General features: G+C 39.8%; 1 protein-coding gene across 2 annotated transcripts in view; it reads right to left on the bottom strand.

Annotated features, from left to right (window-relative positions):
• CDH11 (cadherin 11) overlaps positions 1-14,530 on the bottom strand; it is a 104,721-nt gene extending 90,191 nt beyond the window's left edge. Inside the window, exon 1 of one of the 2 annotated variants that reach the window (XM_073307968.1) lies at positions 14,156-14,530. The gene's annotated coding sequence lies outside the window, so the exon portion shown is untranslated. Of the gene's footprint in view, positions 1-13,509; positions 13,641-14,155 lie in introns of those variants that run through there. The other variant, XM_073307969.1, reaches the window with a different exon arrangement.
• Positions 14,531-15,969: the final 1,439 nt, after the last annotated feature.

The raw sequence follows: 15,969 nt of genomic DNA, 5'->3' as shown, positions 1-15,969 counted from the left end.
TTCAGCTATAGCTATGCTACTGTAGCACCACAGCATAGATACTTCCTACATTGATGGAAGGGGTTTTTCTGTCAATGTAGGTAATCCATCTCCTCAAGCGTCAGTAGCTAGAGCAAAGAAAGAATTCTCCCATCAACCTAGCAGCATCTACACCTGAGACTAGGTTGGGTTACCAACTGAACTCAGGGACACAAATTTTTCACATCCTTGAGCAACATAGCTAGGTCGATCAAAATTTTAAGTTTACACCAGGGCTCAGCTTCCTGGCAGGCTCTAGGACTACAAGATAGCTCCACTGCACCACTTATCAGGAATTTCCCAGCCAGAAGATCTTCCTAAACCTAAAGTGGCTCCAACCCTGTTTCCTCAGCCTATCTGCACTGCTGAAGTAGATGGTTAAGGGTTCACTCAGAGATAGGGAGTTGCACCTCTCCCTATGCATTCTGTGGCCTCTTCTGGGGGGGTGGAGAGGTCATTAAAAAGGACTTATAGATTATAGAAGGCTTAACTACTGTATAAGGAGCTATCACCTGAAACTCTTATGAGCATTGAGATTGACTGTGGAAATAGCCTCACCAGGCTGTTGAGATCTGAGGAAAGTAGGTTTGAGGGACGACTTCCATGGTAGCATTTGTGGCAGAAAGCTGTCCTTCCTTCAAGGAACAGGGGTGAAAAGGAATTGTGTCATTCAGACTGACATCTCAATTCACAAGGGCATAGAATTAATAAGGAATAATGAATATGCCTGGCTTACTAAAGATAACAGGCACATAATTCTGTGCATGTGGATATAGATAGAAATTCATGACTTCATTTAAAACATTTGATATGTTACTAATTTGCTGGATAATAAAGTGTGTGGCTTTTGAGAAGCCCCAAAGGAAAAAATGTATGATTTTGGGAGAATGGTAGAGCAGGCTAATGTTTTGTGTGATATTTTATTTATTCCATAGTCACAGGTACTGTATACATAAGTAAACAACAGGTGATATACAGGTATTTACAGTGGTGAAATATTTCTAAGGAAATTAACTTCTAACATTAAAGGTTTTATGCATTTCATATTGAACTTGAAAATGGGCCCATGTCTAATAAAATTGGACTAGTTTTCAGGTGAAAATAGACAAATTTTGAAGAAAAAATAGGGCTATTTCTTAGAGCAAAAAAAGTATTCAAGCCCTGGAAAAATCATATTTTTTGTAGACCTTTAATGTGAAAATAGTGGCTTTGTTCACATTTTAAGTAAAACAAACAAACAACAATCCAATTATTAGACAAATCTCCCTACATCTACCGGCCCCTCCCCCAACAGGAAGAACATGCTGATTTGTTTTATTTTTAAAAAGGAAGTTCAAAAAGGCTGAATTGTCAATTAATGTTGATCATAAAAACAGCATTTAATGGTTATGAGAATAAAAAACAGATTGGTACCCAGTTAGTCAGCAAGCTGATATATGTAGACAATCTGGTTCAAGTCTGCCGCAGACTATGGCCAACAGAACCTTATGAAAGGAGTAATTACAGTTAGCACCCTTTTCAACCTCTAGCTCAACCTTAAAAAACCCAAGGTCAAGACAACAAGCAACTATCACATCTTGGTAAGTATCAGAGTTGGCATTTTCGCTATAGACTCGATTATTTCAGCCAAACTCATTTCTTGTTCAATGTGATTGGAAAATTAAAGTTATATTAGTGCAATTTCTCACATATGATAGTGTGTGGACTGCATGCCTAATGCAGCTAGCTTCAAAAGTGTTTTTAGTCATAAAAGATATGGTTATTATTGTAAAAACTGAGGTAATCGTAATAACAAAAAATGGTTTAAAATACTGGACCAAATTCCCTCTTCACTAACACTAGTGTAAATCAGAGTAATTCCACTAATGTCCTGGGAGTTACTCTGATTTACACCAGAGTGACTGTAGGCAGACTTTAATCCATTTACTATTTACATAAATAGATGCTGATCGCATAAGATATAATACATGATATACTGTCCAGGGGTCTTTGTTGCAAACTGCATAATTGTTTTCAATAAATGAACTTATTTCTAATATATTTTGTCTATATAATTGATTAAGGTGGAAGCCTTCCCTAATCATATAAAAAGAAACAATTATACTTATAAATATATAAAGTATGACATTACAAAAATAAGCAAATTTGAGGGTGGTTTGTTTTCAATATTGAAAAACTAAATCCAGGAGTAGTTCAATTCTAGGTCCTAATTTATTCTATTGCCCATGTTGGGAAACAAAGGGAGTTCTATTGTTGACCCAACTCTAAGAATGGTGATATATTTGTATCTCTGTAGTTTACATTTCTATCATGATCTCTTAGTTTAAATAAAATTAGGCTCTGATTCAGAAGAGCACATAAGCATGTGCTTAGCTTTAAGCACACTCTTAAATGCTTTCCTGAAAAGAGATGGATTTTTGCCTGAACTAATGATGATTGCATTTCTTTTCTTTTTAATCAATATGACTAATTTTAATTGACAAATTGACAAAGATTCATTGTTTCAAAGGCTCTCTTCCACTTTTATAACTAACTAAAAAAATCAGCTTGTCCAATAATTGGAAGCCTATCAGTTCACTGACATAGCTCCTTTTAAAGAGGATTTCTGAACATAAAGTGCAAAATTCTGTTATTTTCCAAATATGTGCTGAATATCTCCAGTTGGCAATCTAAAAGGGGTAGTCAATGTATTAGCATTTTAAAATATGCTTTGATTTTCATCTTTCAGAATGCTTCCATATCTGATAGACCCAGTTTCCACCTACTATCATAAGATGCCTTTGCATAAGCTACAGAATTACTGAACCCTATTGGGGTATGGAGACAGCCTATGGGTTTCATGCTTCAATGGAGTTCATCGGTACTGGTGATATTACAGCATAGTATATGTTCCAACATCACTGAAAAGCAGCAGACAAACAAATTGAAAACTGTGATGCAAGGGTGAAACTGTATCCATAATTTTCTGTGATTCTAACTGTAAATGTCCCAGTTGAACCACATACTGCAAGAGAAGGTTTCAAGATGTACTACCTAGGCACAACAGATCAATTTAAGAATGATGGGAGAGTGAGTTAAGGTGGAATACCATTTTTCTGTGATTGCTTCATCATTTATCAGTTTGCATCAATATCATATTACTTAAAAGTGGGGTTTTGTTGCTTATTAATGAACTAAGATAGGAATTTATTAAAGCACAACATAAAGTTATTATTTATAATTTTCTATATGCACCTCTTAGCCTGCATGCACCTAGCAAACCAGAAAGACAACAAGGACCTTGATCTTTGAAGTCTACGACCTAGACAATGTGTAGCCACAGGTGGGTAACAAGACAATAAAGAAGTTTAGGGTAGTATCTGAGATTACCCAAGTATCCAGTTATGACCAGTGCACAACGTGCTGTACTGAAAAGATGAGCTTGAGGGGTTTCATATATCAATTTATTTATTTCATAAAGTAATGTTCTGGTTAATTTCATCTAGGTTTGATAGCCGAAGCGGTTCTTAAAGATGGGCTTTAAAGAGGAGAGGGTGGGGACTTTCAGATCAGCTTAGCCAGGGCATTCCAGATATGTTGGGACAGGAGAGCATAGAAAAAGGCTCTATAGCTCTTTTTTATAGTGGCTTGGCACTAACCAAAGATGTTTGCCACGAAAATGGATGAATGGGGTATTGAGGCCGGTGATGGAGGAGACAGGAAGGGAGGGTATGCAAAAAGAGACAAAGTGGCAATGAAGAGGGGCAAAAATTATGAGGTCTTGAACACTTGAAAAACACTTGAAAAAGTTAAAACTTTATGCTCTAGAGAAGTGGAAGTTAGTGGAGTTATCGGGGTGATGTGGTTAGATCAATTGGCAAGGAATACAACCTTGGAATAAGCATTTTGAATGGACTGAAGAGGGGTAATGTGGGAGTCTGGGAGACCAGAGAGGAAGTGGTTATGTTAATCAGCAAGATGAAGGGATAACAGCCAGAGCCTGCAATCTGGACCGACAGAAAAGGATGGGTCTTATAGACAGCATGCAGAAAGGAGTGGCAGCATTTGGACACACTAGGATGTGCAATGCAAGGGTGAGGAGTTATAGGCCAGGAAGAACATTGGCTGTGTCTACAGAGAATGGGGGATTTGAGTGAGGATATGAACTCAGTTTGGCCATGTTATATTTATGTTGATAGTAAGACATTGAGGAGTAGATGCCCAAGAGATCGGTAGAAATCCAGGATTGAACTGAGACAGATTATTTGTTAGTCTCTAAGGTGCCACAAGTACTCCTTTTCTTTTTGCGGCTAAAGACTAACACGGCTGCTACTCTGAAACTTGTCATTATGTGTGGAGAGACAGATCGGTAAGGCAAAGAAGCTCAAGTGGCAGGAAGGGCTAGCTTCACTGGGGCACGTGAAAGAGGAAGGAAAGGAAGTCTCTGAGTGGATAACAAGGAGGAAGGAGAAAAGGGTGCTGGAGAGGAGGGGCACAAGAGGCGGTCATAGCGGACCTTGTCCATCTTTTCTTTGAAACTGTTGGTAAGATCCTATATGGAAAAGGAGAGGACATAGAAAGAATGCAAGAGAAGGTTTCAAGATGGATCTGAAAGTTGCAAATTTATCTTTTTTATAGTGGGTTGGCACTAACCAATTTTTAACAAAGAGATTCTTTCCTGAAAGTTGACTATTAGGCCCAAATAGTCAGTGGGCCTCCGCTGTTTGTGAATGCATCATGTTTCACATGACTATTAAACAATTCTTAGATTCATAGATTCTCAGGTCAGAAAGGACCATTATGATATGACCATTATGATCTAGTCTGCCTCCAACTACTGGTCTTACTATTTGTTCTGGCCTTGCATATGCAAAAACATATTGCTGTTGCAATGTACTATGTTTCACTTTAGAGCAATAAATAGTATGTAGCATCGCAACCCCACTGTAAACTATTGCAATACATATTGATCGGACTTGTTCTCTGGGCTGCAAGTTCTAACTGGAACTGGAATATGATGAGGCTTGGAAGGATTAGATTTTTATTAGTAGATGTCAGTAAATGTTGATTTCACCATACATACATAAATCAACAAAAATATTTCCATCTAAAATAACTGAAATTTACAGCCAATATTGCTTGAAAACTTATTAGAGTTTGATTTAAGGATATTTACCTCATATATATTGATATGTGATGTTGACAATGTGTTTTAACTTTTTGAATCTCAACGGCTAATGTCATGAAATAATTATTTTCTGACTGACCCCTCCCCCATAATTTCCCACCACAGTAAACATTTAAAATCAATACAAATAAAACAAGTTTAAAACCCATAATTTTGCATAACTGTGAAAATGTAAATCAATAAAAAAAGGGGAAAAAAAACCTTTACAATCAGAAACTGATATTAGCTGCTCAAATCCCATTCAAATTCTGTGAACCTCTTATATCTGGGCTTGAAATCTTGCAAGAATGGTAAGTCTCAACAATTTGCACTGTCAGGTATTAGGCGGATATTTGCAAAAAAAAAAAAAAAACCATGCACAATCGGAAAATAATGAGGTAATCAGGGTTATGCTCAAATGATACTCTGTTCAGGTTCACTGGAATTTTGGATGAAATTTGAATTGATTCTTATTTTAGCTGTAAAGATTTGCTCATTCCTAATGACAGAATGGGGAGGATCACATGCAGTATGTTTGGCATGCTGCTACATATGTTGGATTAATCTGACAGCATCCTGCCATTTCAATCCAGTATTGTCTATTCCTCACTAAATGATTATTAGAGTTACTACCCTGGTTCCAAATTATTTCCAGTAAAGAAAAACACAAGTCCATCTTGATCTGTGAGCCAAAATGAGCTTCATGGTAGCCATAAGTGACTAACTAGAGGCAGTATATCACCAAGTATACCATAAATAAGGACTGACTCTTTGCTTGGTAGAAGTTCTGATCTGAAAACTTTGCCTTCGCCAGATCCACAAAGATCCATGAAAATCCAAAAGGATAATTTGCAGAAAATCAACTGTTACAAAAGGGTCACCATTAATTTATTCATGTTGAGCTGTACCTTACACCACAGAAGTCTCACTGAAGTCAGTGGAACTTATTGTGGAGTTAAAATTACTAAGCGTATCAAAAACTAGCCTAAAGTAACCACACAGCTGCTGAAATGTTGCAATTAATCACAAGGAACTTAAAAAACAAACAAACAAACAAACAAAAAAGACCACCAAAAAAACTAGCCCTAACTATTCAAGAAGAATTTTTTAAAAAAAATCCCAGTTAGAACCATTTTCTTTTAATACTATTATTACAGGTTCAAATACCAAAAAGAGAAGACATGCTTACTTAAAATCCTTATATCACAAAGTTTATTAGTTCAATTATTAATTAATTAGCTAAAACCAAGGCATAAATGTTGAATTTCACTTTTAAAGAAGGTTTCAGAGTAGCAGCCGTGTTAGTCTGTATTCGCAAAAAGAAAAGGAGTACTAGTGGCACCTTAGAGACTAACCAATTTATTTGAGCATAAGCTTTCGTGAGCTACAGCTCACTTCATCGGATGCAGTCAGTGGAAAATACAGTGAGGAGATTTATATACACACAGAACATGAAAAAATGGGTGTTATCATACACACTGTAAGGAGAGTGATCACTTAAGATGAGCTATTACCAGCAGGAGAGCGGGGGGGGAGGTGTGGGGAGAAAACCTTTTGTAGTGATAATCAAGGTGGGCCATTTCCAGCAGTTAACAGGAACGTCTGAGGAACAGTGGGGGGGAATAAACATGGGGAAATAGTTTTACTTTGTGTAATGACCCGTCCACTCCCAGTCTCTATTCAAGCCTAAGTTAATTGTATCCAGTTTGCAAATTAATTCCGATTCAGCAGTCTCTCCTTGGAGTCTGTTTTTGAAGTCTTTTTGTTGTAATATTGCAACCTTTAGTCTGTAATGGAGTGACCAGAGAGATTCTGTGTGTATATAAATCTCACTGTATTTTCCACTGAATGCATCCGATGAAGTGAGCTGTACCTCACAGAAGCTTATGATCAAATAAATTGGTTAGTGTCTAAGGTGCCACTAGTACTCCTTTTACTTTTACTTTTATAGAACAAATTAAAAGTTGTATCCTTTTTATGTTGTCTGAGTTAAAACATGATTGCCTTTGAAATGATAGATATGTGTTGAAATCACCTTAAAAAAACCCAAAAGGCTTGAATCTGAGACTTGCACCGTATTTTTTTTTTTAATTTGGTACTAACATTTTAACATGAAATTCTAGACTAAGTTTACACCAAATCCATTGATTTTGTTTGCCTTACAAATCCATATACAAAATTAAATTAGTGGGTGAAAAAAGGGGAAGGGGATAATATAGTATTCATTTATTTGGGGCAGCCAAGAGCTTTGAGATAATTACTTTCAATCAAGGCGGGGCCGACCATTTAAATGTATGACTGTATGCCAACACATGTGTGTATTAATAAAAAAGTTTAGCATTCATGGAAATAGGGTTTAGTCAGATTCCAATAGAGCTATCACATCTGGTTTACACTCAATTATGACTTATTCTTGGCAGAATGATATGCATGCATGTAACTAACTATTTAACTCAACCACTGAGACTCAATATGTTTCTGGATTATTTTATTTGAAAGTACACACCAGTAGCCTCACTGGGATAAAAATCACATTTGCACAAGGGTTTTGTAGCATCATTTTATGCAGAAATACAAAAGCAAACAGATAATACTTATAAGCAAGTATTATGCAAAATTTATGACCACTGAAATGCAATATATTTGAAGCATCTCTTCAACAGACTGGATGACTCAGGAGAAAGGTAACAGGATAAGGTATCGTTTTTAACCTGGCCCAAATTGGCAATGACTGTGGATGTTTAGTGCTGCATTTGAAATGAAATGGTGCTCTCAGTCCTGTTCCAAGCAGACACAATGTCCGTATGATAATATCCCAGTTAGTGCCCCCAGTTGCCAGTTTCACTGGGGAGACCGAGAGTTCTGTGTGTACAGAGGATGAAGTAACCTCTTAGATCTAGACTCTCCCTAGAACAGGACTGAGGCATGCTTGTGTAGCAGCCTGGGGAAACTTGCACTGTGAGTGCAGTACATGTCTGGTGGACAAATGGAGCTGAGTTCTTAGTGCTATCAAACCATCACCTTGCACAAACCTTAAAATTCTGTAAATTGTATTTTCAAAGGATGTTGAACTTCATTCTTTCTGTACTTTATCCCAGCCTTTGAGCAATGTGGTCCCTGCCTCCCACTGGCATCAATGGGAGCTCTGCCACTGTTTTAAATGAGAGCCAGTATGGTCTCTTACTTGATCAGTAACATGAAATCTCAAAGCATTTGCATCTTAGATATATTGATGTTTTCTACACTTGGTTTCATTCTGTTTTAAATGTATCAGCAGGAGTTCCGTTCAATGTTGTTTACTTTACAATAAATATTAATTAATCTCTAATGAGTTGCATACTTAGTTCATAATGTTGCTATTGTATATCTGCCCCATTGTGGTATGTTTTATTTCTTTGGTGATGAACTACTAAGTCATCATTATAACAATAATTTATTCTTGAAAATATACAATAGTGTTAGACCAGTACTATTTTGGAAAACCCTGCATCCTCTTTTTCACCCTTCATTTAATTCTTGCTCCTATAATCCATTTAGATTGATTTCTACTACTTCAACTCAGTATCCATTCCAATACAATTAAGAACGCTGATGAATTCTTTAGCTGATTCAGAAGGGAGAGGATTCTTTTTCATTGCAAAAGTTTGAAGCAACAAACTAGCATTTGCTTAAGACAGCATTTTAAAACTGAAGAGCTAAATTATGGCTTCTGGAGCCAGCTGAGCACTGTGGGGCCTGGAGGTTTGGAAAACACTGAACCACCCAGCCAGTTACAGTAGAAAGCATTATGTCTTTGTCAAGCAGAGGGAGGGATAATGCCTTCTTCCACAAAGGAGCCAGCAGCAGTCCTGGCTGCTCCACTTGATATCAGCCTCTGAATGTTAGCTGGCTTGCAAGGTGGGCAGACACTGCAGATGAACCAACCACACCTAGATGTTCCCTTGTGGGCCTTGAGCACCACTGGCAACGTAAATCCATCCTCTTTGACAACAGCTAAGAGCATTATGGATGCTATAGGTGCACTGGGGATGGGAAGGAAAGGGATTCTGCACCCCAGTATGTCTGTGCGGGGGCAATCATCATTTTCTCTTAAAGTATGTAGCAACTCTAATCATTACACACTACTATAGAATAACGTATATAATTTATATTTGAAGTTAACTGACTGATATGATTTAATGAGACCTTGTAACTATCATTAAACTGTATCCATGAGAATTTCTGCTGTTGCAATCATATGCTAAAATTTCTGTAAGTCATCTAAACTTCAAGTCATATGTCTGAATTTCAGCCCAAATAGAGCCAAACACTGGAATCAGAAATTGTATGCACAGTACTTACTACAGATTGATTTACAATTTCATATGCCAATAATTAACATTTTAAAATCAATATTTCATTATATGCCATTTCTGCATGTTATTAGCTTATTTAGTAATAGCTTAGTTAGTAATAGCTTATTTTTCAAGTATCAGTTATATATGTTTTTGAATTCTGTATACTAAAGTGTTTTGCAAAATGACAGCTGGGATGCTTTGGGCCAAATACTGTTCTCCGTTGCACTGATGTAAACCAGTTTACTCCAGTGTAAATAGGAGCAGAATTTGACTATTTGAATATAAAATGCATGCTTGTTTCTTGTCTAAAGTGTCTTTCAGTCTTTTCCAAATATCCTCCATCACTGGGAAGAAGGTACTAAGACATTATCCCAAGTATTACCAGTAATTTTTATCATATTACTTTTTCTCCTCTCTCTGTCTCTACATTTGTTCCCTTTTCCTATCATGGATTGATGCTTTTTTTGGAAGACAGAGGAAGAAGCAGCAAATCCCTTAAAAATCATTGCTGCTGGGAGAACAGATACTGTTTATTTTACACCTAGACTCCAGCTGTGTCACTCCTCATACAATCTAAAGTTACATGATTTCAAAACTTTGCAGTGAACTCCAAGGTGGTAATATGATGCTGAAGGTAACACGATCCACTGACTAGAAAGATGTTAATCCTGACAAACTGCCTGAGCATTAGCCTGAACCACAGCTAGATTGAATTCTGTCTCCCCTGGGAGGGCCTGCAATGCTGGTAGTAACAAAACGTCTTTTCATAGTGCCCTGAGAAGCAGATGGGCCACTAGAAATGATTTAGAGAAGAGCTTCAGTGCCCTCTAGTGCTCACAAGTGTAATGCCTTTGAAAGAACAATTACCAAATTTAGAGTCCCCCAAATTTCCAGCTACCGTTCGTTATACATGAAAGAAACAGACTTACAGCTATCATTTCTTTACTAACACAGTTACTTCAGAGACATTAAACTATATAATGTCCAGTTTAGTAAATCTGGAGGAATTTGATATAAATTCCTCTTGATTCCTTACTTCTGTAACTTTTAAAAAAAACAACATAATTTTTAAACCGATCCAGAGACCTGTTGATCAGTTTGTTCAGCAATAAGTACTGTAAAAACCACTTTCAAAACTTGAGATCTTTTAGTCAAATCAATCCTCTAATTTATAAATGTATCAAATATAGTCTTATAACCATCTTTTAATTACTTCAAACTATTTACACAAAAACAAAAAAGGGGGGGTAGTATTCCTGTATATGTCGTTTTGGAGGACAGTATTCAAAATGAAAAAATAACTATACTTTCTAGGAGAATGTTTTGGAACCCTCTGATCTTCAACAATATAACTCAAATACACAATTAGAGTCCTCCCCCACCCCCTTTTACCCCTATGTCACTGGGAGAATTTTAACAATATACACTTGGATACATTCAATATTGTTCAATTTATTGGTAGTACCACTGAGAAAAAAAATGAATGCAGAGAGTAAGTTAGACAGTGAAATGAGATTACAGTACTTAACTATAAAATGAAGCCCTCTTAAATCACATGCATCAAGGCCAGATCCAAAGTCCATTGAAGTCAGTGGGAATACTTCTGTTTACTTCAATGGCCTTTTAATTGGGCCCAAGAAAGGGACCGTGAAAACCAAAGTGCCATTTTTTAAAAAAAAGTTGTCATGTTATTCGAAATTGCCTATAGATTCTGAGCTTTACATACATATGGTGGCTTTGCCACCAACAAATATGTTTTGTAGATATGTTGCTTAATGGTTTCAGGTAAAACAAGTCGAGATGAAAATATTATTTCTCACACACTAACATCTGATGGCAAAACGTCTGATTCAGAATGGATTCAAATAATTTTCATAGAGATACACTAAGTAAAAAAGAGAACTAATTTTTAACGAAGTTTGAAATTGCATTATATTTTTATAAAAACCGGCTCAATACCTGAACTACAAAGAACATCCTTTTTAAGAATACTGTAGTAAAAATATGTTCTGCTTAGTCTCATTATTTGTTTAAATAATCTGTGGAAAATGTAGCCTCCTAAACTACTGCAACTCCAAAGTTGATACATATATCCTGAACTGAACAAAAGGCAATACTTCCAACTTTATTAGAATGGTAAGTTAATTGCACTTGAACTCGCATAACACATAAAAATGACATGTTTTAGCAGAAAAATCATGAGATTCTTTCTAACCCTTATAATTGCTCCAAATGTGCTGTGCAACAGAAATAATTTCATTTTATGATCCAGTCTCTCAATCGACATTTTTCTATGAAGGTCTTCATTCAGAAATTGCCAATCACAAATTGCAGTTACTTATCCCATCTGTTAACACAGTTTATTATAATTGCTTCTGTAATAATGATCTAGTCCAGATCATCATAATTTTTACAGACAAAAACACTTATATAAGCAGACTTTGTGTATTTCAGCAAAGTTTAAGCTGCTATGAGAAGTCTACAAATAGCATATTCCAATCATACTTATTTCTTCATATTAGAGTACTAAGCTTCAGGTTTAAATAGAAATTCAATATTTCCACCAGAAAATCCTAATCACAAGGTGATTTCTAACTTGTTTTCCTATAGAGGTCTATATTCCTTTGTAAGATCTGTAGTCCTTTGTTTTGTAACTTTTTTTTTTTTTTTTTTTTTGTTCTCCTGCAATAGCAAGGGAAACTGCTTTGGAAGTGCAATCAGAAACTTATGTTTTCTAGGGTTTAATACGTAGAAGAAATGTGGTAGGGAGGAAAAAGGGCTTCTTGGAATAAAGATATGAAGCTTGGTTCCTTTGCTCTAGCTTGCATTATTCTCTCTCCTGTTCTTTATTGCTTATCTTCCAACATCAAGAATTGTGCTGATGTGCTATAAATTTTTTGCTCATAAGAAAACATCTGCATTTGCATGTCCATATAAAAAAATCCAAAGACCCAAAAGATCATTGACTTGTGCTTCAAATCCCAGTGGAAAAGGAATTAATTTATGCCCACTTCAGATTAATTATTGCAAAACCCCCAAACTAAATACAACATTTTTTATTGACATTTTAACTGGAGTAGAGAAAAAATGTGATATTTACCTAGGAAACCACATAAATCTTGAAATATTGCAAGCTTTAAAAAAATAAGTATATTGCATACTTCACCAGATATATCTGAGCATCTCTGCTTTGGAATTATTTATTGCTTTTTGCATTCAACAGTTTTATTATTAAATAATTATAAATATTTGATTTCTTAATAGAGGTTTGATGGTCTGTGAAATTCTTATATCAACACAAATCAACAGGAAGAAAGTGCTTTCCAATGAGTTACAAACCATTGGAATGTGAAAAACAAATGAACTTCCCCCAAATTAAAGGCCATTTTCTGAATTAGTGACTCCTGTTGCTAAAGAGAATCCTTTGTCGTAGATACTTCGGTAGGTAAATACTGTATTACATAGTCACACTGTGCCCTTTTTAGCAAAGGTACAAAGAGCATTCCCCAGTATATGCTATCTGGCTTATTTCAGTCCTATCCTGGCCAAATTCATATTTTTAAAAGAGTAGATCATATATGAGCATATCGATGAAAGGTAATGACTATGATGTCAGATTGCAATATGTGCTCCTGGAGGATTACACAGGAAGCGATTTTATTCTAAAAGTTAATGGTATTTATGTGGACGTGCAGCCTTAAAGCTCCATCTAGTTTACCTTCATTGAGATTGTGATTACATATAGACCAACAAAAGCATAATGATTTTTAGACTAACCCAGTCTAGAGATAGATACCATCTTAGTACCTTGACTACTGCTGTATGAATTTAAAAACAAGCAGAAAATCGAAGTCTTGCTCGCTTCCCCCCCGCCCCATTTCTATTCTGGAGAAGGTATCTTTCATTTCATGCACTCATATTTTCGCTCTCATTCTGCATATCCATTTCACTATTGTGAGCTACAACGGCAAGGGAAAAAGCTGTTTTTCACTTCGTTTCTTTTAATACCTGCTTATCCAGAGGACCGTTTTTTGAACGCACACACACAGACAAAGAAAAATTGAAGAAACAAAAAAATCCTGAATCGCAAAGAGATTTCTTTCCCCTCCGGAACGATCACTTCTTCCCCTTTTGGAACTCAGTCAGCTCCAGTCTGAGGAGCTGATGCAGAGAAACCCAGCCAGGAGCTAGGAATAAGAGTTGCCAGATGTGGCTTGTGCTCGTCCGGCGATTGCTCCTGGACCCTTTGGCACGGCTTTCCCAGTACTCAAGCCCCTCCCGACCAAAAGCAAAGGGTCTAGGTTGGGTGTGCGCGCCTGGCCGTCCCCTCCAGGGGCTCAGGAGCACCCCGCACAGCACAGGTCTCCAGCAGCACGCCCCAATCTCAGCCTTTCGCTGCTGTCAAGTTTCTAGCGCACACAGAGGCATCCTCCCGGCTCGGCTCCCTCGGTCACTGGGCAGGGGAGCGACACGCAGCGTCTCCGCTTCTATCTCCCACCAGAAACGCTCCTTCCCTGCCCCTCCACCTCGCAGCGCCTTTCCCTGCAGCAGCCTTCACTTACCCCCCCCCCCCAACACCCATCCTCAAAGGCAACCCCAGCAGCCAAACCTCCCCGCTCTCCCCGCGCAGCGAGGGCATGGCCCCGAGCCTTACCTGGGAGTCCAGCGGGGCTGGCCGCTTCCCTGGGTCACCTGCGGCGGAGGGCGAGGAGGCAAGTCCCATTCACAAGTAGACACCGAACAGACCCCGCCGCGTCCACAGCCTGTTACGCTCCGCTGGCGGCGGCGGCTGAATGAGGCTCGGAGCGAGCGGCAGGAATTAGAAGCGGGGGAAGGAGGGGACGGGAGCGGGGGAGGGAGGAAGAGCAAAGGGGGGTGAGAGGAAGGAATAGGCTGGAGGCGCTGGCTTCTTCCCGGGCTCTTCTCTTCCCCGCCAAGGGCGATTCCTCCCCGGGCGCCCCCCGAGACCCGGGCGGGGCGAGAGCTGGGCGTGGGAAGCTCTGAGGAGGAGCCCGGCGCCCCGTCCCTCGGCCCAGCTGCCCCGGAGGGGTGGCTGCGGCACGGCCATGTGGGGCGCTCCCCGCCCTGGGCGGTCTTCAGGGAGCCTGGCTCCCGCCGTCTCCTCTTCCCCACCCCCACCCCCACGGGTGTTGGGGGCGGAGGCCACCCACGCTGCTGGGGCCACCCGCTAACCCACTGCTCCGTCTCCTCAGGCTGGGGGAGCCCACCTAGGGGGAGGGAGGACTCGGTGGCTACCGAAGCAGGAGACCCCTGGCTATGTGGGGGAGGAGCCGCACCCCAGCAGGGGGGCCCCCGTTTGTGGGGGGGCGATTGTGGGGAGGAGCCGCACCCCAGCAGGGGGCCCCGTTTGTGGGAGGAGCCGCACCCCAGCAGGGGGCCCCGTTTGTGGGAGGAGCTGCACCCCAGTAGGGGGCCCTCCTGCTCCACTCCAGCCAGGGCTATTAGTAGAACTGGGCGAACCCATAGGCCTGTGGGGCCGACCCCATCAACTGCTATTTTTCAAAGTTACGAAATTTTCCTCAAAATTTTGCCATGTGGTGAGAGCCCTGGCCAGCTCTGGTTGGTAGGGTGGAGGGCTAGCGGCCCTGCCATCCAAGGCCCTCCCCTGGGCAGGAGTTTGCGTGACCCCCTGCTCTAGCAGGTGAGGTGGAGCTCGAGATCGATCCCTCTTTCAGACCCCTCTGTCCACCCTGTCTTTAGTTGTCTGAGGACTACTGGCGGTATTTTCCCTACAACCAGAGGAAGGGGCCAAGTCCCCATACCAGGCTGCTCAGCAAACAGCAGACGTGGCCGACTCCTTTCATTTCATGGACCTCCAGAGAAAAGTACAGCCAGGCCCACCCATCAGAAACGAATGGCAGTGGCAGATGCCTTACTTCCCACTCCCAAACATTCACAGATAGGAACCAGGAGGAGATGACCATGGCCCAAGTCCCTCTTTTCCATCAGCCTTAGAACCAGTGGTGGTGGTAGTGAAGACCTGTCTGCTCCCTGGATTCCCAGTGAACACAGTGGATAAAGCATTCCCTTTCCCTGTCACCTGTGATCCAGCAGCAGAAGATCATATCTGGCCACCTAATATCCAGCCACCCAAAAATAAGCACAGCAGAGGCAGTTGGGTGATTTCTAATCCCAGGAGTTTACTTTAGCATTTGGGTTGGATCCATCCACTGGAGTCTGCATCAGGTGGAGATAATTTGCCCATGCCTCAATCTGTTCCACAAGTTCTCCCCAGCTACACTCACATTGTTCTGTGACTTTATAGCCAGACCCCTAAGAACATGACTCTCGTACTTTGTGGTTAATTCAGCATTGCCAAAAACTCTATGCAGAGAAAAAAATGGCACAGGCACTACCATTGGAGAAGGAACAAAAGGAAGGAGGCAGCGTGGTAAGCAGATGGACTAAAGCAACCCAGGCTGGGAGGGATGCACTGCTCATGAGCCC

Source organism: Lepidochelys kempii, chromosome 12, assembly GCF_965140265.1.
Source record: "Lepidochelys kempii isolate rLepKem1 chromosome 12, rLepKem1.hap2, whole genome shotgun sequence".
Classification (NCBI taxonomy): domain Eukaryota; kingdom Metazoa; phylum Chordata; order Testudines; family Cheloniidae; genus Lepidochelys; species Lepidochelys kempii.
The sequence above is the reverse complement of the archived record's forward strand: the minus strand, read 5'-3'. Positions and strand labels throughout refer to the sequence as shown.